This window comes from Pinus tabuliformis, chromosome 2_1 (assembly GCF_031772625.1).
Source record: "Pinus tabuliformis cultivar Carrire ecotype Pingquan chromosome 2_1, CPIR1, whole genome shotgun sequence".
NCBI classification, from domain to species: domain Eukaryota; kingdom Viridiplantae; phylum Streptophyta; class Pinopsida; order Pinales; family Pinaceae; genus Pinus; species Pinus tabuliformis.
In genome coordinates, this window is record NC_142299.1 from 370,570,776 (window position 1) to 370,592,162 (window position 21,387).

The 21,387-nt window shown below is 40.1% G+C and overlaps 1 pseudogene across 1 annotated transcript in view; it reads left to right on the plus strand.

Annotated features, from left to right (window-relative positions):
* The window catches only part of LOC149200411 (L-arabinokinase-like), a 448,322-nt pseudogene that overhangs the window by 197,995 nt on the left and 228,940 nt on the right, over positions 1 to 21,387 (plus strand). The window contains exons 10-16 of the transcript XR_016253365.1: positions 9,975 to 10,028; positions 10,176 to 10,278; positions 10,402 to 10,511; positions 10,670 to 10,789; positions 11,247 to 11,303; positions 14,887 to 15,065; positions 15,166 to 15,334. The product of XR_016253365.1 is annotated as an L-arabinokinase-like (transcript). The remainder of the gene's footprint in view (positions 1 to 9,974; positions 10,029 to 10,175; positions 10,279 to 10,401; positions 10,512 to 10,669; positions 10,790 to 11,246; positions 11,304 to 14,886; positions 15,066 to 15,165; positions 15,335 to 21,387) is intronic.

Consider the following 21,387-nt stretch of genomic DNA (forward strand, 5'->3'; position numbering starts at 1 on the left):
GAGTTTCCAGAGGGCAGAAGATTAGAAGAGGGTGATGCAGTCTCTTGAGCTGTGACACAATGACTGCGTGAGCCCACACAGAGACTGCACAAAGAAAGCATAGGGCAACTCATCGAGAGCTCGGATCAGTGTTAGATCACCAGTGACAGTGTGAGATATTTTCTCACTACCTCTTTGTCAGATTATTCTCTGTATCAGATAGCTAGTTTGGGCATCCAATTATTTGTACTCAGATTTACTACTGCATAATAATAAAACCCTCAGCTGCTGCACCGATTTTCCCACATTGGGTTTTTCCGGGGACGTTTGTCTAAAAACAATGGTATACTTGTGTGTGTGTTTATTTCTCTCTTGTGCAGTATTTTTCCTCAGTATTTATGTTGTGAAGGCTGCAGTAGATTTTATTTCGATGTTTACTCCGTAACACTATAAATAACTTGATTTAGAAATTAACAAGTAGGAGAAATTTAATCAATTGCTGTTGTAGGGATTCAGGTCACCGAATTTTCACATGGTATAAGAGGACAGATCGTAAGCCAGAGAGCTCAGTAGTAGAAGAGGAGGAGGTTTGAATTTCTGCATAGGAACAATTCAAAACCCCAGAGGCATCACAGTCATTGGGCCAAGAGGGTCGAGTTTTGAGGAAAGGTCTATTTCTCTGAGTGAGTCGACAAAGAAATTAAATTTTCCAGATCAAAGCTTACCAGAGGCGGAAGGGAGCAACAATGTTTTCCTTGCAGAGCAGATCTTCAGCTGGGACACAGTTATTTTGCAACAGTTTGCTAGTGCAAAATAGCATCAGGAGGAAGGAATGGCACACATTGAGGGAATTCTTTCCTCAGGGAACCTCTAGCCCAGAAGTTCGATTTTTCCTAGCAGAGCAGCAGTAGTTGTGAGCATATTTGCCCACTCCAGCAGGGAGTGCGAAAACCCAGTCAGCAGCTGCGCAGAGGAGAAGAGGAGGAATTCAACATTTTTCTTTGGATGGCTGCAGATGGGCAGGATCCATGGAAGAGCAGCAATTTAGATCCAGTTGCTGCTGATTTGTCACATGGATCAGTATTCGTGCTACGGGAGCCCAACAGAATCAGTAGTAGGAGGATCACAGTGTCAGTAGACACAGCTAGTCATTCAAATGACAATTGCATAGCTAGTTGCATTTAGTTTCCGGAAGGCAGTTGTAGAACTAGTTGCAGTGACACAGACAATGTGAATTGCCCATTTATAGTGTGTAGTTGCAGTTCCAGCCAGGAGATTCCCAGCACAGAGCTTCACAACCCAGTTTCCAGTACAGGAGGACTGTGTGAGTTGCCAAGAGGGAGTAGAGAGATTTCCCATTGGGAGTCTAGTTTCAGAGGGAGTAGCCCTATGGAATCTAGTACTTCAGGATCCGGGGAGATCAGACTCGTTATTGCAGTAGTTGCAGCGACACTGCAGAAGAATCAACAGAGCAGTAACAACAACAGTATGAGTAGATCAGAATTCGCGATGATGACAACCATACCTCTAGGAGTGAAGTGCGGTAATTTGGTTTTGTAGCCCTAGAGAGCTATAGGATGGGCAGGATTCTTGATGAGGTCCACCTCATGAATCAATACCTTGCTATGAGAGCCCACAACATGCAATAGCAGGATGGATCAGTGGCAGTGGTTGCAATTAGGAGCCACAGTGACAGATATAGTAGCTGTTGATTTGGGGTAGCATCGGCTGTGCTCTAGCCATGAAAATTGGTGGAGAGGCTAAAGCACATGAGATCTCCAAGACCCATAAATGGTTTGGGCAGATTCTAACTGGTTTGGGAGATATTAAAATAATTAATATTTTTAATGGAGTTCCTAAGTCTAAACTTAGGAAAAATAAAATATTAATGGGTATTAATATAAAACTGGGTTAGCAGGTTCCAAAAGTCATGGATCAAGCCAAATCTAATCGTAGCCGTTGATTAGAGATTTAATCTCGGCCATTGATGGACCAACGAGAAAAGTATGAGAGGAGGCTTGAGGATCAGTTGGAGAACACACTAGAGAGATCAATCATTCTGTTCTCTAGAGCGGGGTTTGCGAAGAGAGATAGAATCAGTGATCAATAGCGAGGGGCAGTGAATACATAGCAGAGAGGTAGAGTTGGTACCAAAAAGACAGCGTAGAGCCCGAAGAGGTTGACACAGAGGCAGCTGGGTGCTACGCAGAGACAGCCATGAGCTACGTAGAGGCAGGAGAGGCCAGCGTGTGAGACGCAGAGGGTCTAGGGGCTGACGCAGAAGCTCGAGAAGCTGACACAGAGGCTAGCAGAGCTGACGCAGGGCTAAGAGGCAGCACTGGAAGAATTTCGTGGGACAGACTGTGTGCTGATGAGCCAAATAGGGTGACACAGTCCCTATCAGAGTGACGCAGAGCAGTGAGAGTTGCAATTGTTGCTGTGGGATCGTTCATCCGGTGATTATTCAACTAGAATATCTGTCTCCGAGGAGAGGTACCACTGCCAAGGGCATTCTCTATTGGGTGAGCCATTTTTGGCACCCTAGTTGTATTCTGAAACTGCATAATAATAAAACCCTCTGAATAGCTGCACCGGTTTTCCCGCATTGGGTTTTCTGGGGACATTGGTCCAAAAATAACGGTGTCACTTGTGTGCTTGTTTTCTTTCAATTGATGATTTGTAGATGTTGATATTGTACTTGTGTTTATTTTCAGTATTTACATGGTAAATAACTTGTTAAGTAATTAAACAAGTAGGAAGAAATAAACCAGATAGTACAAGAAGAATTTCTAACGAGTTAAACTTAAAAATTCCAATAGTAGCTAGTAGCAGGTCAGATGCTAGGCAGCGCAGTGTAGTTGGCACAAAGCAGAGTTGGCAGGAACGCAAAATCTTCAGTGACAACACAAAGTCTAGCAACAACCAGGAATTGGGTTATAGATGCATCTTACTAATCACAGTTGGTTCAGTGTTTTGGGTGCTTTTTCGTTGCAGTTGTTGCAGTTGCAACAATAACAGTTGGAGAAGGTTACAATGTAGATGCAGTGTTGGCAGCAGTTCAACAGGGCCAACAGTAACACGGATGCAGAAATTAGAGTTGCGCAATAGTTGATGCGCAGCAGAGCCAAACATTAGCAGCGCAACAGGATATGGTGCAGAGACAGAGTGATGCTTCAGTGGGTTGCAACACTAGAGCACATTCCTCGCTAAGAGGGAGTGTTGATTTCTGTAGCATTATATGTGTTCTAGCCTCTCGATATTTTGCAGAGAGGCTAAGACACATGCATTCTCAAAGACCCAGAAATCATTTGGAAAAATTACACCTAGAGATGGTTTAATTAAAATAATTAATAATTTTTAATGTATTCCTAAGTCTAAACTTAGGAAATGTGATTAATTAAAGGGTATTAATTAGTTATGATGTGAATCTTCTAGATAAAGACGAGGATCAACTCTGAGTTAATGTTAGCCCTTGATTATGTTTTAATCTTGGCCATTGGTGCTCCAACGAGAGATTATAAGGAGTTTGATTGGCACTTGGAGAACACATTGAGATATTGAGATCTAGAGATCGAATTCTCAAGAGTAGCAGCGCTGAGTTGCCAGAGAGAGATCGAGTGATCTTCTTGCAGTGAGGGGCAGGGATAGTAGACCGGAGGGGATTTTTCCAGTCTCGGTGAGTGCAAGGCAGAGAAGGCATCGAGAGGTCTAGAGAGGTAGTGTAGTGCCACGCAGAGGCAACATAGTGCTTCAGAGGGAGTTCACAATTTTGCTGGGGAGCAGTCGAGATCCAGTGCCAGAAGCCGAGGTTTGAGTCTGGAAAGCTAGGGAGTCGAGTTTCCAATGGGAAGAAAATCAAAAGAGGGTGACGTAGTCCCTTGAGCTGTGACGCAGTGACTGCGTGAGCCAACGCAAAGACTGTGTAGAGATAGCGTAGGGCAGCTCATCCAGAGCCCGAATAAGTTTCAGATCTCCAGTGACAGTGTGAGATATTTTCTCACTACCTCTTTGTCAGATTATTCTTTGTATCAGATAGCTAGTTTGGGCATCCAATGATTTGTACTTAGATTTACTACTGCATAATAATAAAACCCTCAGCTGCTGCACCGATTTTCCCAAGTTGGGTTTTTCCAAGGACATTGGTCAAAAAATAACATGTTTATTGTGTGTGTGCATCTATTCTTCCAGTGTTTTTATTTCTTCCACAGTATTGTATTTGTGAAGGCTGCAGTGTATATGTTTCGATATTTGCCGCAGGTAACGGCAAGTAATTTCTTTGATTAATTTAACAAATAGAAGAAACATTATCAGCCGCTGCAGTAGGATTTGAGGTTTCGAAATTTTCACAGCGATAGCAAACCCTTATAGTCTCTTGAAATGGCTTGTTTACTTCACATTCAATTTCAAATTCAAGTCTAGTTATTTTGCATAGCTAAGAAATCATTTCCAAGACTTGTTTTATTTAGATCACAATTTTGAAACTTGTTCAAGTTCATTTATTAATCCCTATTTGTGATTTATTCCATGCTGTTGCTTCAATTTCACATCATTTACTTGAGTTATTAGTTAATTAAGCAAATTAGGAATTCCCATTTGCATATAAGAAATCAGATTTGCAAGTTAACCTGGTGAGCTTAATTTCAGATCAATTGGTTAGGTTTAATTAATAATTTTAAACAATTGTTCAAACATGGAAATTACCCTAAATAAGATCATAAAGACAGATTTTGTTCATATATCCATATAATTATGAAGTGTCTTATATAAGTTAGATCAAGTGGATGTATGCTTGGTTTTATAAATGCTAAAATTGACTTGTATGAAGCATAGCGTTTATGTGATGCCCCTTGTATCAGTCGCGTTTTCATACCGAAACTCTAAAACACGACTGAAACATGCTTGAAACATGTTTCAGTTTGCATGAAATACATTTCACTTGTGGGAAACACATTTCATACAGATTGAAACATGTTTCAATGTTTGTACAACGTGTTTCCAAAAAATTGTGCCATTTTGCCTAAATTTGGTGGACTCAATTTTTTGGTTTTAATGCCTAATTAGCAGTGTTCCACGAGGACTCCCCCCCCCCCCCCCCCCCCCCCCCCAGGGGTCTAATTTCCTCGCTCCCCCGCGCTCTGGGGACTTGGGGACGAGTAGGGGATGTTTCCCCACGCTCCCAAAATGGAGGAAACTCAGGGGGACGTGCCAGGGAAACGTTTCCCTTCCCTGAGGGGGCGTTTCCGAAAAGGGGGACGTGGGGGGGCGTGGGGGGATGAGGGGGGGCGAGAGGGGACGTGGGGGGACGAGGGGGGATGTGGCACACCTTTAATGCATTAAAAACCATTTTAATTAACTAAACGCTGAACTTAATCTTTAATTAAGAGTTAATTAACATTTAGGGTTTTGGAAAATCGTTGTTTCATGTTATAAAAACGGCACCCTAAACCATGAACAACACACTCACAACCTTTGCAAGTTCGCTGAGCGCTCTAGTCACAGCGTTGGATTTCACTGTTCGAATTTTAATAAACAGTGCCTGTATCATTATTGATTGTATTAGGAATTGTATACAAAAGGTAAATTACCTAAAAAAAGTCAGTGAATTAATACAATTTGTTGAAAGTGCAAGCTAGGAAAACCAAGACCTTGAATCGGTTCAATATGGGCTCTCCCCGTTCATGGTGATAGTAGGTTTAGGAAAAGAGCCTACTGTCACATGTTTTGAAAAGTGGATCTGACTATTTTGTTTCCAGGAACCAATTAACCACAAGTATGGGTGAAAAATCCGACTTGTAAAAACTTAAAAGACTGCCTCCTTGACTACCATGCGTTGTGTTGATGAGACCTGACTGAAATATAATATTGTTGATATAATAAGACCTGATTAAAATACAGAATGTTAATATTCCACCAGCCACCCAACTACTTTCTTATATTATTTCTCAAAATTCTGCCTTGACATCTAATTTTGATCCCATGAGAACTTAAAGGGTTCAAAATATACATTCACTCAAAGAAAGAAACCAGCAGGATCTGTAAAATGGAAACTAACTAAGCAGTCTAACAACATGAAAAGAAGAAAGTAACTTCCACTTACGTGTCTATCATTTTTTGCATGAGATTGCCGATGGAAAAATCTATGGCACAAGGTTATGGCTGTCACAATGGTTACCTGGGAACTGAATAAACAATAGACAGCCATCCTATTACTATCTTAGGCCTATGGTCTTTACCTGTGGAAAAAGCATCCAGGTTCCATTTAGTCCAAGTTCCAAAAATGATTTCTTTTAGACTTTTTCTCTAGGTTAGCAGTATCTAAAACAGAATTGTGAAGGTATATCAGACCTATGGGCTAGTCCTATGGAAGCATTGCCAAATAGCTATTCATATATTAATATTATCAGTTGAAAATCTACGGCCTGCCTAACTAATATGTCAAGAACTTAGAAGTCCAGTTTCTCAAAATCATTATACATAATCCACTATAGTTCTGAGTTCTCTCTATGTTTAAGTTTTCTTCTAAGAAGGACAATTCTCTCTTTGTTTAAGTTTTCTTCTAAGAAGGATTGTGTAAATTTTCAAATTCATTGCTTTCTTGCTCCAGGAATTCATATCAATGATCATGCTTTGCAGCTTTTCAATTCAAACCAAATTGTCATAGTGGACTCAATTAATAAATTATATTTTATATTTATAAATTTTTAAGACCTTGACGCTCCGCCACATTTCCTAAAAAATGGTAGGGAGCTTTTGCATAGGCCGCTCCCGCGCCCCCTCGCTCCCTCGCCCCCTCGTCCCGGAACCTTGGTGGAACATTGCTAATTAGAGGTTAATTATGAATCAATGAGCCTTCTAAAAGTCACTAGGACCAGAAATTTTACTTTAAAAGAGGGTTTTAGTGTCAAGTTGCACAAAAAATGCAAACAATTAATGGTAATGTTAAATTCTTAGTAAAGGATATTTTCTTGGATTTTTAATATTACCATTAATTGTTTCAGTATGTTTGAGAGTGATTCCAACCTCATCAGTTTTCATATGGAGAAAGTAAAACTTCATATCCCATTTAAAATGCAACAATTTCATTAGATTCTATCGCCTATGAAGGTATGGGACTGACATTTAATCAAGAGCACCAAGAACTATATGTACCTTGATGTTGATGACATTGATTGTTAGACAACTCTTTCATAGCCTTATGAAAAATGTGCCCTTCACTCAAGCCAAAATCATTGATGAGGCATGTTAAGTTTTTTTCTTCCATATTTTAGAGCTTGGATTAGGTAGTTTGATCAAAACTGGGTGGTGTTGATTGATGCCCCTAGACGATTGAGGTAGAGGATGAGGATCCCAATAGAAGGGATGATGGTAATTTCTTTGACAATTATGATTCATTTAAATGTTCTTGCTCATTTATTTATATTGCTTTCTTTCCAATTTTCAATATAATGTGCTATTTATAAAATAGCGCACACACATAGAAATCTCATTTCTTCATTACAAATTTTGGCAGGGAGGTTGTGTTTCCAGTGTGCTTCAGTTTCAAAAACATGTACCCATTTCCTTGTGTCATGCAACTTAGCATAGCATTCAAGACTTCCTTAAGTGTTGAATCCTTGTACTTTCAAAGTTACATTTCCTATTGGATTTATCTCGTTGTAGTGTCATAGAGTGAATCTTTGCACCGTATTGTTATCATCCATAGGGTTTTCTTGCTAAGTCTTGGACTCTTGGGTTCTCAAACAATTAATATTATAGACTTAAGTTATTTCATGATATACTTTAAGGATACCCACTTGGCCTTAGAGATCTGGCCAAAAGTGAAAAGGAGAACCATACTAAGGTGGCATTAGCACTTCTCCTAAGGTAACCTCAAGGTTGCATCCATGGAATAGGGCTTTTTCCTCTTAGAGGCAAGTTGAAGAGGTAATATAGTGTGTTCCTAAAAAGTAGGAAATGTTGAAAATGAAATCCTGTTATTGAAATGCTGCACACATGAACCCTGCTATACATGTAGTCTGCCTGGAGTGGTACTTGCTAAAAATAGGAATGATCTAAAAATGGGGGGTACCAAAATCTGAAGTTCCGCCAACTAGGAAGCAAGCAAGAATGATTCCTGCTAAAATAGAAACCAACTATAAATAACATCTACAAATAGACATTACTAAAGAACCTGAATGTGAACAGTGGTGACACTTGTTAAAAATAGTAACACCCATAAATAGTCATGCCTAAAAATTGACATGCTCCAAAATAGTAATGCAAACGTCATAGAGTGCTTGGAACCACACATGTAGGTAACAATGAATGCATGTATGTGTAAAAGTGTTTGTGTTGATTTGTGGTAGCATTGGATGTGATCTAGCCATGAAAATTGGTGGAGAGGCTAAGGCACATAAGGTGTCCAAGGCCCAGAAATGGTTTGGGGAAATTCCACTCGGTTGGAGAGATATTAAAATAATTAATATTTTTAATGGGGTTCCTAACTCTAAAGTTAGGAAAATTAAAATATTAATGGGTATTAATATAAAACTGGGTGAGTGTTCTAAATGACATGGATCAAGCCAAATCTAATCTTAGTCGTTGATTAGAGACTTAATCTCGACCGTTGAATCGTCAATAGGAAAAGTGTAAGATGAGGCTTGAGGGTTAGTTGGAGACACACCAAATTGATCAGGCAGTTTGATTTTCTGGAGCGGGGTTTGCTGAGAGAATCGAACTAGTGATCTGTTGCAGCGAGGGGCAGTTCAACAAAAGGCCGAGAATACATAGCAGAGAGGCAAAGATAGTGCTAGAGAGACAACGCAGAGCCTAGGAAGGTTGACGCAGAGGCAGTTGGGACTGACGTAGAGGCTGAGGAGGCCAGCGTGGGTGACGCAGAGGGCCAGAGGGCTGACGTAGAGAGCCAAGTGGCTGATGCAGAGGTAGCAGTAGCTGTGCAGAGGCTAGCAGAGCTAACGCAGGGCCAAGAGGCAACACTGGAAATTTTCGTGGGGCAGACTGGAGCTGAGAAGGTGACGCAGTCCTTGGAGAGTGACACAGAGCAGTGGAGAAGCTTGGAGCAACTTTCGCTGTCCAGCTAGGGAGCTTCCGCAGTTGCTGTGGGATCGATCATTCGGTGGCTGATCAACCGGAATATCTGTCTCCGAGAAGAGGTACTACTTCCAAGGAAATTCTTTGAAGGGTGAGCCATTTTTGGCACTCTAGTTGTATTCAGGGAATTGGATAATAATAAAACCCTCATAACTAGTGCACCGATTTTCCCACATTGGTTTTTTCCAGGGACGATTGTCCAAAAATAACGGTGTCCCTTGTGTGTTTGTCTCATTTATTTCAGTTGTTGATCTGTATATGAGTTAAAGCTGCATTTGTGTTTATTTCAGTATTCATATTTATAATTAACTTGTTAATGGAATAAACAAGTAGGAGAAATTAAACCAGATAATGTAGTAGGGATTTCTAATGTGTCAGACTTAGAAATTTCAATACTTTGTCTATCTTGCATGTCAAACAATTGCCTGCATGTATCTCGAACTATACTTATGGTGGATGCATGATGATGAAACTGAAATTATTCAATAATGCCCTGCATGATAATGCCAGTATGGATTTATCGTTGATGTTGATGCTTACACTAAGATTGCAGACAATCCTGGGTGCTAGCATCATCCTCTGTAGGTTTATATATGCTTGTAGGCAGGTATGTTGGCTAGTCTAATTACATTGTAATTAATCAGTTACTTATGCACCTCAAGTGATCACTATTTTGTGATCCCCTTAAGAAGTTTTTTGCAGCTCCTTATTATATGTTTTTTGTTTCACTTTTAAGAAAAGCACATCATGCACATAATATGAGGGTAAATTACCTGCAAGCAGTCAGTAGATTGTGGTATCATTTTCTGAGGTTATTCATTTTTTACCTTCAATTCATGTAACTATTCAGAAATCTATCTTTTCTGTAAAGCTGACTGTTACAGTTTATTAAATGTGATACACAGCAAGCCAGATGGACATTGAAGGAGGAATCTTTGCCACCTGGTTGGATATGCTTGGTATGCATTAAAGAACATGCAAATATGCTAATGTTTTGTAGTTGTAGGTTTTTGTTTTCATTCTGTTATAACTTATGACATGAAGACAAAAGAAAAATGGTAGATAGTTTAATTAATACTCTGTTTTGGGATTTTTCATCAAGGAAGGTATGTGCTGCATCTCCAAGGCAAGAGTTCCCATGCAACTTTAAAAGGCTTCCAGCAGATGTGTACACACCCGATATAATTGCAGCTTGTGATTGCATTCTAGGTATGTTGTTATATTCTGAAGGTGTTATATATTAATATGTTCATATGCTCAGAGTATTTGTAGCATTCAATGTGTGTATATATGGCGAGTCTAAAAGAATGAAGTTGGCTACCTTGTCCCCAGGAAAAATTAGATACGGTACTGTCAGTGAGGCATTAGCATACAAGATACCTTTTGTCTTTGTTCGCCGGGATTATTTCAATGAGGAGCCTTTTCTGAGCAACATGCTTGAGGTAAAGCGAGAATTTACTTGTTATTTCCATGCATTATCTTACGATGTCCTTGGTATCACATCTTACTGGAAACAGGAGTCTCCTTTTTACTGTTTTATGTGTCTTATTGCAACTATACAATCTATGTCCGATTTTTATATCCATGTTGTCTTGAAGAGTATTACCAGGGTGGTGTTGAAATGATTAGATGCGATTTACTAACAGGGCATTGGATTCCTTATCTCGAGCGTGCACTGAAATTAAATCCTTGCTATGATCTACCAATTAATGGTGGTGAGGTATGCCATTATCTAATGCTAGACATTTATCCTTGATCATTATCAGCAGGTATGCTCATGTTTTGTTGCATTGTTATATTCAGAGATTTGCCTCCTTCATTGAGCAAGATTGATGCTAGCTTTTTCGTTAGGAGTCTATTAGATATTTCATGTTTATGTCAGGATGATTGTAATTCTGATTCCATGGTTAAGAGCAGGAATAGCAATCATATATTTTTTGTGAAGATTTTATGATAGTTGAGCATTGGCATCATGGCTATTCTTATTTGTACAAACAAGCAGGTTTCAACAGGCATCAGGCTTTGTTTCAGTTTTTCACAAAAATTCTGCTGACACTGGACTCTGCTCAATAAGTTCTAGAATGTGTGCTGAGTCATTGAGTTATGGAATCGGAGAGAAAAATTGGCTATTGTAAAGAGGAAAGTTTAAAGCAATAGCTAATATTATTGTTTTACAGGTAGCTGCAACTATTTTGCAGAACACAGCTATTGGAAAAGTTTACACTTCGGAGAAGGTGATTACTCATGTCTATTAGCCTCTTCTCTCCCTTGTATTCTGTGGTGAGTGAAATACACTTTAGAGTAATGAAAATTTGTTGCAAGAGAATCAAGGTTGTGATCTACTGGATGACAAGTGAGACTTGTCATAGACAGCATAAAGTGGAGTTCCATATTTTTATAAGGGTGTTATCTGTTGCACTATGTTGTCTTCTTGTTGTAAAAAGTTTATTATGAAGTGAATATTTGTGCTGATTACAAAATACAAAATTTGTTGCCAATTTTTTGAAATAACAAGATAAATAAATTTGTCAGGCTGAACTGTAAAATCCTTTATCTGATATAGAAGTGAATATGCGGGCCAAAATAAATTAATTATGACTGCAGGAAATGGTGTAAATAGCCCACCACTATGCCTCTTGGATACCGCTAATGTGGGTTATGTCCTGCAAAGCAATGGTGCCAAACATGGTTTAGCATTGTAAATGACATTTATCTGTCCCCTTTGTTATAGCAATACCATAGGTTAGAGGAATTCATCATGGAAACATACATGGAGATTTGAACTAAGGACTCTTTAAGTGCTTATTGTTGCATACTTTTCTCAATGATTATTTTTACTATCTAGTATCCATTACCCACCAAAAGTGGGTAACCTCATAGGAGAATTTTTTCTCCCATCTTGGACAGCCAGCTTGCCAGCAGCCCTCTACATTGCTCAGTAAATGATGATATGCCACATTTCTTCGCCATTTGCACTAGTCAAGCACCTCCCACCATCTGACATTCCACTTGCAGGAAGTTGGGTCATCACTCGGCAAGTAATCTAACCATTTTGCAGTCATGTGCTTTTACTTAATGTTTTGGGCATTCAAACACTGATGAAGGGGTGATTTGGATGATTGACTGATCTTGACTTTAAACTTGTACTCTCACCTTATTGTGGGGGTTAGTCTTTGGCCTTAGTCCAGTGGGACCTCCTTTGGGGCTTTAGGGTTATAGGAGGAACACTACTTGTGAAACTTGGATTGAAGTGGTGTGTTGATGATCATTCCATAGTTAACACTCTTCATCATTCCATTGATTTCACTTCCATTCTTCAGGTTTGCTATCATTGGTTCATTGGGATTGGCACCCTCACATACACATCCTTGAGTCAGGGCTAGAAACCTATACCCTGAAGGTTGATGCAGTTAAAAGAAAGATAAAAGCATAATATGGCCACAATAAAAGAAATTGAAAAGTTAAAACACAAAAGATGGTCGGGACATCGATTAGCGCATGGGCAAAAACTTAGCTTGAGCTCTATCCCCCTCATTAGACATCACCCGGTTCCTGAACATTAAATGCTCCATCACATAATAAAGGAACCCTTGCGTGCCCCAACCTCGATGAGCGAAAATTTGACTCATCATTAAGGGGTAAATCTATGTTACAGGAAATGACCCCCAGGGTGGTGTACCTGTACCTGAAACTCCCCGAAACGCTACTGAAATGCTTGGGTGGCATTTCCTAATTTGGAAATGTCACTGAAACGTTTCAACACAAATCTGCCTCGTTTCTGCCCAATTTTGCCCTAATTTCGTGACTTTTTTGCTTCTGCAGGCTCACTCAGGAACACAAGAAGGTTGTGGAGCCCATATATGGCCAAAATAGATTTAATATAACTCCAAATTTTATGTCTAATCACTCGACAAACTAATTTATCTCTAATCAATCCACGCTCTAGTTCTATTTTTGTTAATGAAGATGAGGATTAGGATTATAAGATATGTAATTGTAATGGATTGAGCGTGGATTGATTAGAGATAATTGTATTATGAAATTGCTTAATAATAAAACCCTCAGATAGCTGCACCGGTTTTCCTGCATTGGGTTTTTCCGAGGACATTAGTTCAAAAACAACGGTGTCACTTGTGTGCTTGTTTTTCCTTCAATTGATGATCTGTATGTGTTGAGACTGTACTTGTATTTATTTTCAGTATTTAAGTGGTAAATAACTTGTTAATTAACAGAACAAATAGGAAGAAATAAATCAGAAAGTACAGGAAGGATTTCTAACAGTTAGACTTAAAAATTCCAACACACCTAAGCTTCGCTTCCGGAATTTCTCTCGACCAAAACTCCTATGAAAGATGTCACAATCACAACTCGGCCTTAAATATGCACCACCTTAAGACGATGGATGCAACTGCTGGAAATCACAATGAAAACATCTTCCCAAAGAATATAGATGAACCTCTCTAAGGTGGCAATCAAAGTCCGCCGAAGAAAGGGTGAGCTCTCCGTTTGAAGAAATCTTGCTAAACAACAAGTGACTTGGCTAAGCAGCGTGAGCAACCAAAAAGAATTTCGATATGCCGAAGATGATCAAATGAGAAGTGATGCCTTCCTTTTATGGATTTTGTGGAGCTCTTTTCCCTCCATCGTGGGTCGCTCACTTAACCATCGACTTCCCTCTCATGCAATTTGAACTAGGGAGTGCATATTTCCTAGTATGGGTGGCTCCCATGTATAACTTAACCAAACCAAAATAACTTGCTACTAAAGTCTAAGTCTCCTAATAAAATCGAATGGGTTCCATCTCCTCCAAAATTCGCCCCAAAATGTAGAGATTAATCTTGTTCCAAATGAAGTTAGGAAGGGACATTACATATTGTGGTGACGAACTGTATATGTTTTTTGTATGCATGGATTATTGGGTTCTTTGTTAACTTGATGTCACTATGATTGTTACGCCATAGGGATGTTGGTGGAGACTTCTGGATCTTTTTGTCATACAATATCCTCAACCCACAACTCACTTCATAATAAAGTGCATCATCAAATTATAATAACAATATTTCTGTAATAAAACTTCCATCGAGCTAACAGAAGTTAGATGCCATAATTTCCCCAAAGCTAGAAGACAATTGACTCGAGATCAAATATCAATGGGTTTTGGTGCAATACCATTTGGATAAGATATTGACTCTGTAAAACTGCATCTCACTGTTGCACGATGAGCATCATAAAGGAAGTATTGCGCAACATATGTCAGATGAGAGAATGATGTTATGTTGTGTTATGCCAGGTAGTAGAAGTCCTCTTATAAGATTTAAAACAGGGAAGCTTCTAAGAAATTCAATAGGTCTTTATTGCAAATTCCTTAATAAGTTCCAGTGGCCTTTATGTGGGCATAATTCTCATCATTCACAGGTTTTTTTCACCCCTCTTAACAAGTGATGTAGTTATCTGTATAAAGAATAAGCTTTGTTCGCTGAAACAAGTTGCAAGTTGAGAATCACTTGCTCTTTTCATAAACTAAGTCTTAAAAATGTACGACAAAAGATTTATTTGTCTGAAAATACATTATGTATTTGCCCTTTGATCCTCTGATGGTTATGAATTCGTTTTGTGCTCCCATTCGAAAAGGAATTTCATGCTACAAAAGGACATCTATCTATGGCATGTTCAATATGCTTCTGCTGTAAGAATTTGTTGGAAGATCTTCAGATATTCTATGTAGGCTTGTCAAGGAAGTGCATCTGAAATTATTCTAGAATGTAAAAATTGTTTTGCACTTTGAGGTTTTTGACGTTTTTATTTAATACTTTGTAGTATAGTGGAGCAAGAAGGCTGCGAGATGCTATTGTTCTTGGATTTCAGTTACAGAGGATTCCTGGACGGGATACTGGCATTCCAGAATGGTATATACATGCAGAAAATGAGCTTGGTCTATGCTCTCTGATGCCTTTCGGAGAGAAAAATGATCATGGTGTGACTTCCACTGAAGAACTGTAAGTTCAAAGTTATTGGTACATTTGGTTTCTATTTTTTTTACAATTCAGACATAATTCTTTTAGCTTTACTAATCCAATTTTTCTTCTACTTGTTAAGAGGCATTGAGGAGTTTGAGATTCTCCACGGAGACATACATGGCTTTCCAGACACAGTTGCTTTCTTGAAGAGTTTTGCAAGTTTGGATATTGATTTCAATTCAAATGATAAAACAGAAAAGCACCGAATTCGTGAGCGCGCGGCTGCGGCTGGCTTATTTAATTGGGAGGTTTTATTATTTTCCTTTTCATCACATGTCATTGCAAAATAACTGTTTCTACTTGGATCTATCTACCTGTCATGAAATTTTTCTGTACTTGGAAATTATAGAATATATGAACATGAGGATCACATCATATCTAAGTCACATGACACGAAGACACAAGACACGGAGGACACGTAAATACGAATAATCGACACGAGACACAATGACCCCGGAAACAGAACACGAGGGACACGATATATATATATATATATATATATATATATATATATATATATATAAATATTGAAATATAGTGTCTGATTTTATAGAAATTAGAACATCTACAGATATGAATCATGATGATATCTATTTAGTATTTAGTACGAAGATATGCATTCATCTAGAAGAAAACATATATTCTGGTTGACAAGCTCTAACAATTAGTAGCTTATTCTTCCCATAGACAACTATCAATAATCTACTCTCTTGAATTGTTGCCTTATAAACAACTATCAATAATCTACTCTCTCGAACTTCTTGCCTTATGGTGACATCATATTGGTTGAGATTATTTTCCACTGTTCTTTTCATATATCATTTTGCTTCTTTTTGCTGAAAACAATAATAATGGGACACTAAATAGTGCTCCCAATTTTACAAGTAGCAAAATGCAGAAAAATACTAGCATCTCTTTGTTTCAAGTAAGAGTGTGCACAATTTTATGAAAATGAGTAGATAGAAGTACATCAATACTAAATAGCATAATGGATAAACAATAGAATGGTGAAGTTATTAGATACAAGTAGATTCATTGCATGATTTATGGTGATATTTTCTAAATTGATCTCTTGCTATTCCAGGGGTTTCTTCCGATGCAGCGATTTGAAGTTAGAGATGCAATTTCGTGAGGATATACAAATCACAGACAGGCAGTATTCTAAACAATTATCACTCCTGTGGAGTCCAGATATCTTCCGTAGAGTCAATATGGAGAAACCACTGATTTATCCCGTTTTTTAATTTCTGAAAAACTCAGGAGTGCTTTACATCTACAAACACATATGTAGATACCCATTCAGACATGTGCTTATGCATATGTATTCAGATATGAATGCAAAAACTATATGTATGATACAATATTAGTAAAACAAACACAAATGATGACATTGACAAAAACATGTTCATTGAACCTTTATATTAAAATAGCTTTTAAAAAATAATAAAGTAGATACAAAATCATATCAAATTCTATTACAAAATAATGATCCAAGACATGACAACAAACAATTCAGTGTGGTTGGAAAGTGAGAGTATGACATGGACTTGACAAGAAGTCGGCAAAAACATGGTTGATCTTATTAATCATCCAGTGGAATTCCTCACACCACACAAAAAATTCAATTTCGGCGGCGAACAGTGACAAAAAATACCCAAAAATGTTGAAATTTGGTACCAGAGGACAGGTGGTTCCCTTAGGCTTTGATCTTTGGCCTAGGGAAAAGTGTCCAAAAGAATTTAATTTTTCTCCTAAAGTGACTTTATAATTTTATAAAGTTAAATCTAATTTAAAAGTGACTTTAAGTGATAAATTTACTAAGTCTAATTTTAAAGTAACTTTTATAAAGTCAATGAAAAATTAGAAAGGAAAAGTGACTTTGGAAATAAATGACTAAGTGGGTCTTTATTAAAGTGGGGTGAATTAAAAAATAGAAAGTGAGATTTAAATGAGCATTTAATCTCAGCCATTGATCTAAATCTACTTCAACCATTGGATTTAGAGATCATCCAAAAGTCACTTGGATCACCCAAAAGTCACTTGGAGTTGTATTAAAGGAGGAAAAGGAGGAAAAGGTCATTCATTCTTTCATGAGCAGATTGGGAGAAGGAGAGCAAGAGAGATTTCTGAGCAGGGAGGAGAAGGAGACAGCAGCTTGGCACACATTCCAAGGCAGCAGTTAAGCAGATTTGTACAGCTGATTTAGCACATAGTGAAAGACAGATTTTTGCACAAAAATCGAGGAGCAGTTTGCTGATTTTTCTGCACACAAAACGGAGGCCGTACAGCATTTATTGCTGTCCTGTTTGCTGTAATTTCCAGATTGCTGTGAGGCACGGGAAAGGAGATAAGTTGTAAATTTGCTTGCTGATTTTTTGCTGAATAATTCTCACTGTAAAAAGACAATTTTCAGAAATAAAGAAGAGCTCTCAAACTGGTTTTCCCCAAGAGTTGTAGGGGGTTTTTCCAGGGTCAAGTTGACAAAAAATATCAGTGTTTTAATGTGTTTTAATCGCTATTTTTGATCTGATTTTTAATTCTGCAATTTCCAGCGTTCTGAAAAATTTCCAGAATTTGTGTTTTCAGCAATATTTTTTTTTTCAATCTGTTAAATGTATGGTTATGGGAATGGCATTTAACTACATGGGAGAAATAAGGAGAAACTGAAAACCGGGGTGGGAAAACAGAAATTTCTACATGGTATCGGAGCTTGAGTGCTGAAGGACAGTTTGGGACAGCAAAAGGAAAAATTACAGTTGCTGATTTTTCACTCAGAAAATTCCAGCAAGCTGATTTTTTCATAAACAGCAGTTTTATCTTTACTACAGCAGTGCTATTTTTCAGTTTTAGGACAACAGGATGTCATTGGGATTGAGGGTGGAGGATAGGCTGGATGGGCATATAAATTACAGCGTTTGGAAGGAGAGAATGCATAGTATCTTTGAGGAGGCAGAAGTCTGGGATATCATGGTGCATACCACACAGAACCCTGTTGTTGTGCCTACTGATGCTACTCAGTTGACAGCTTATAATAGAAAGAACAACAAGGGTAAGAGGCTGATTCTAGACGGAATCAAAGACCATTGCATTCCTCATGTGAGAGGAAAGAGCAATGTCCATGAGATGTGGACAGCATTGTCCAATCTCTACCAGAGTACCAATGAGAACCGGAAGATGGTCTTGAAGGAGAAGCTGAAGAACATTAAGATGGGTAATGATAGTGCAGCTGGATATCTCACAAAGATTACTAATGTGAGAGATGAGTTGGCAGCGATTGGAGAGGCCATTCCACCCACTGAGTTGGTGCGGATTGCAGTGAATGGCCTCCCCCGTTCATGGTTGAACTTTGCTGATGGGGTTTGTGCACGTGAGACCCTTCCCACATGGGAGAGGTTTTGGGATGATTGCATTCAGACAGAGATCAGGAAAGGTCAGCTTGGAGCAGCCAAGCCAGTTGAGCAGGATGAGGATGTAGCACTGGTGGCAGGAGGCAAGAAAGGCAAAGGGAAGAAGCAGGCCTGCACAAGCAGTGGTGGGGGCAAAGGCAAAGGTAAAGGTAAACAGGGGAACACATAGAAGGACTATTCCAAGGTGAAGTGTTGGAATTGTCAAAAGATGGGACACTATGCAGTTGTGTGTCCGGAGAAGAAGAAGAAGAAGGGGAAGAACCAGGACGTGGCAGCTTCAGCAGAGATTGAGGACTTTGCAGGTCGTTTTGACCAGGAGTTTGCGTTCACTACGTGTGAGTCCTCTAGTGCAGGATCACCTGCCACACAGGTTCAGAGGGAGCATGCTTTTCCCTCGATTAGCGGAGCATCTTCAGGTATCTGGTATGTGGACAGTGGGGCTTCACGTCATATGACAGGAGTCCGTGAGTACTTCTCAGAGCTTTCAGAGAGTGGCACTGATATTGAGGTAGTACTCGGTGATGACAAAGTTGTTAGAGCAGTCGGGGTGGGGACAGTGACATTTCAGAGGGAGTCCAAACCTCCCTTGAAGGTGTCAGAGGTTCTTTATGTGCCAGGGATGAGGAAGAACCTCATATCCGTCTCAGCTTTGGAGGACAGAGGATATGAGGTACTGTTCAGGGGAGGACAGGTGTTGATGTATCCCAGGGGCACTCCAGCTGATTCAGCTAGAGTGATAGGTGTACGCCATGCAAAGGTGTACAAGTTTGCATTTCAGCCCCTTTTGGCATTGAGCAGTAGTACCGACAGCAGAGCTAGCAGTTCTTAGCTGTGTGAAATTTGGCACCGCAGGATGGGACACATGTATCATGGAGCCTTGAGGACATTGCGGGAGATCACTACAGGTGTGCCAGATTTCAGTACTGATCACTTTGATACTTGCAGAGGTTGTGCGATGGGCAAGTTTGCCAAATCCCCTTTTCCCAGCAGTGACAGCAGAGCGACGGGGATACTTGATTTGATTCATTCCGATGTGAGCGGTCGAATGTCTCATGTTTCCTTGAGTGGATATGAGTACTATGTGTTATTCATTGATGATCACTCCAGGAGGACCTGGATTTATTTTTTGAAGACCAAGAGTGAGGTCTTCAAGCAGTTTCAGGAGTTCAGAGCTCTTGTGGAGACTCAGACAGGTCGAAAGATCAAGTCCCTGAGGTCGGACAATGGAGGAGAGTACACCCTTGGAGAGTTTGTTGATTATTGTGCGGAGGCAGGCATTAGGAGGGAGTTCACTGTTCCTTACAACCCCAGCAGAACGGGGTTGCGGAGAGGAAGAACAGATCCATCATAGGGGCTGCCAAAGCCATGATACATGATCAGGGGTTGCCATTGTTCTTGTGGGCAGAGGCCTGCAACACAGCTGTTTACTTGCAGAACAGGAGTTTGCATCGTGCCTTGGGGCACATGACTCCGGAGGAGGCTTTCTCTGGGAAGAAGCCTGATATTGGTCATCTTCATATTTTTGGATGCATTACATACTCCTATATACCCAAGGGGAAGAGGACCAAACTAGAGCCCACCGCAGAGAAGGGTATCTTTGTGGGCTACAGTGAGACCTCAAAGGCCTTTCGGATTTACATTCCTGCACAGAGGAGAGTTGTTGTCAGACGGGATGTGAAGTTTGAGGAGGACAGGGCCTTTAGGAGGTCACGGGAGTTAGAGTATCTGGATCAGCCAGACCCTCAGCAGCAGTTGAGTCAGTCGCAGGGATCCAGTGGGCAGGGATCAGGAGGATCCGGAGGTACATCTATGAGGATGTCAGGTCCATAAGTGAGCAGTGGCTCGCCGAGCCAGAGGGGTGGTGCTCCGGGCAGCATGCAGAGCAGTTCACAGAGCAGTTCACTAGGGAGTCCATTGATGGACAGTTCACATGGTACCTCAGCTTCTACAGGTTCAGGTGCAGGGAGGAGGACAGCAGACAGACAGTCAGGAGTTCAGGCTACTGATGATGATGAGGAGGAGGAGTTTCATTCTCCGGTGGGAGAAGTGCGCTCAGGGAAGAGAAAGCCCAAGTGGCTCCAGGACACCTTGAGAGATGCCACATCTGTTGCTGAGCCGAAGAGGCCGGTCAGAGGGAGTAGACCACCTGAGAGGTTTTGTAGCTATATGGCAATGGTTACCAGCATCCTTGACTCTGAGCCTTCTAGCTATGAGGAGGCAGCTAGCCAGCAGGTCTGGAGAGAGGCCATGCAGGAGGAGTATTCTTCTATCATGAAGAATGATGTTTGGGAGGTGGTGCCGAGGCCTGAGGGAAAATACGTGGTTACTTCCAGATGGCTTTACAAGGTAAAGCATGCTGCAGATGGCAGCATTGAGAAATTCAAAGCGAGGTTTGTGGCTAGAGGGTTCTCTCAGGTAGAGGGAGTTGATTATGAGGAGACCTTCGCTCCCGTGGCTCGATATACTTCGATCCGCTCCATTATGTTGATAGCAGCAGAGATGGGTTGGAAGATCCACCAGATGGATGTGAAGACCGCATTTCTCAATGGCTTCATACAGGAGGAGGTGTACATTGAGCAGCCACAGGGCTTTGAGGTGCATGGGAAGGAGTCCCATGTGTGCAGACTGAAGAAGGCCCTTTATGGCCTGAAGCAAGCTCCCAGAGCTTGGTACTCCAGGATAGATACATACTTGCAGGGGATGGGTTTCAAAAAGAGTGAGGCAGATCCGAACCTTTACTTTATTGTGATTGGTGAGGAGCCTCTCATTCTGGTGCTGTATGTGGATGACTTGATCATTACAGGTGCAGAGAGACTCATAGAGCACTGCAAGAGAGATCTTGCGGCGGAGTTTGAGATGAAGGACATCGGCTTGATGCATTACTTTTTGGGTTT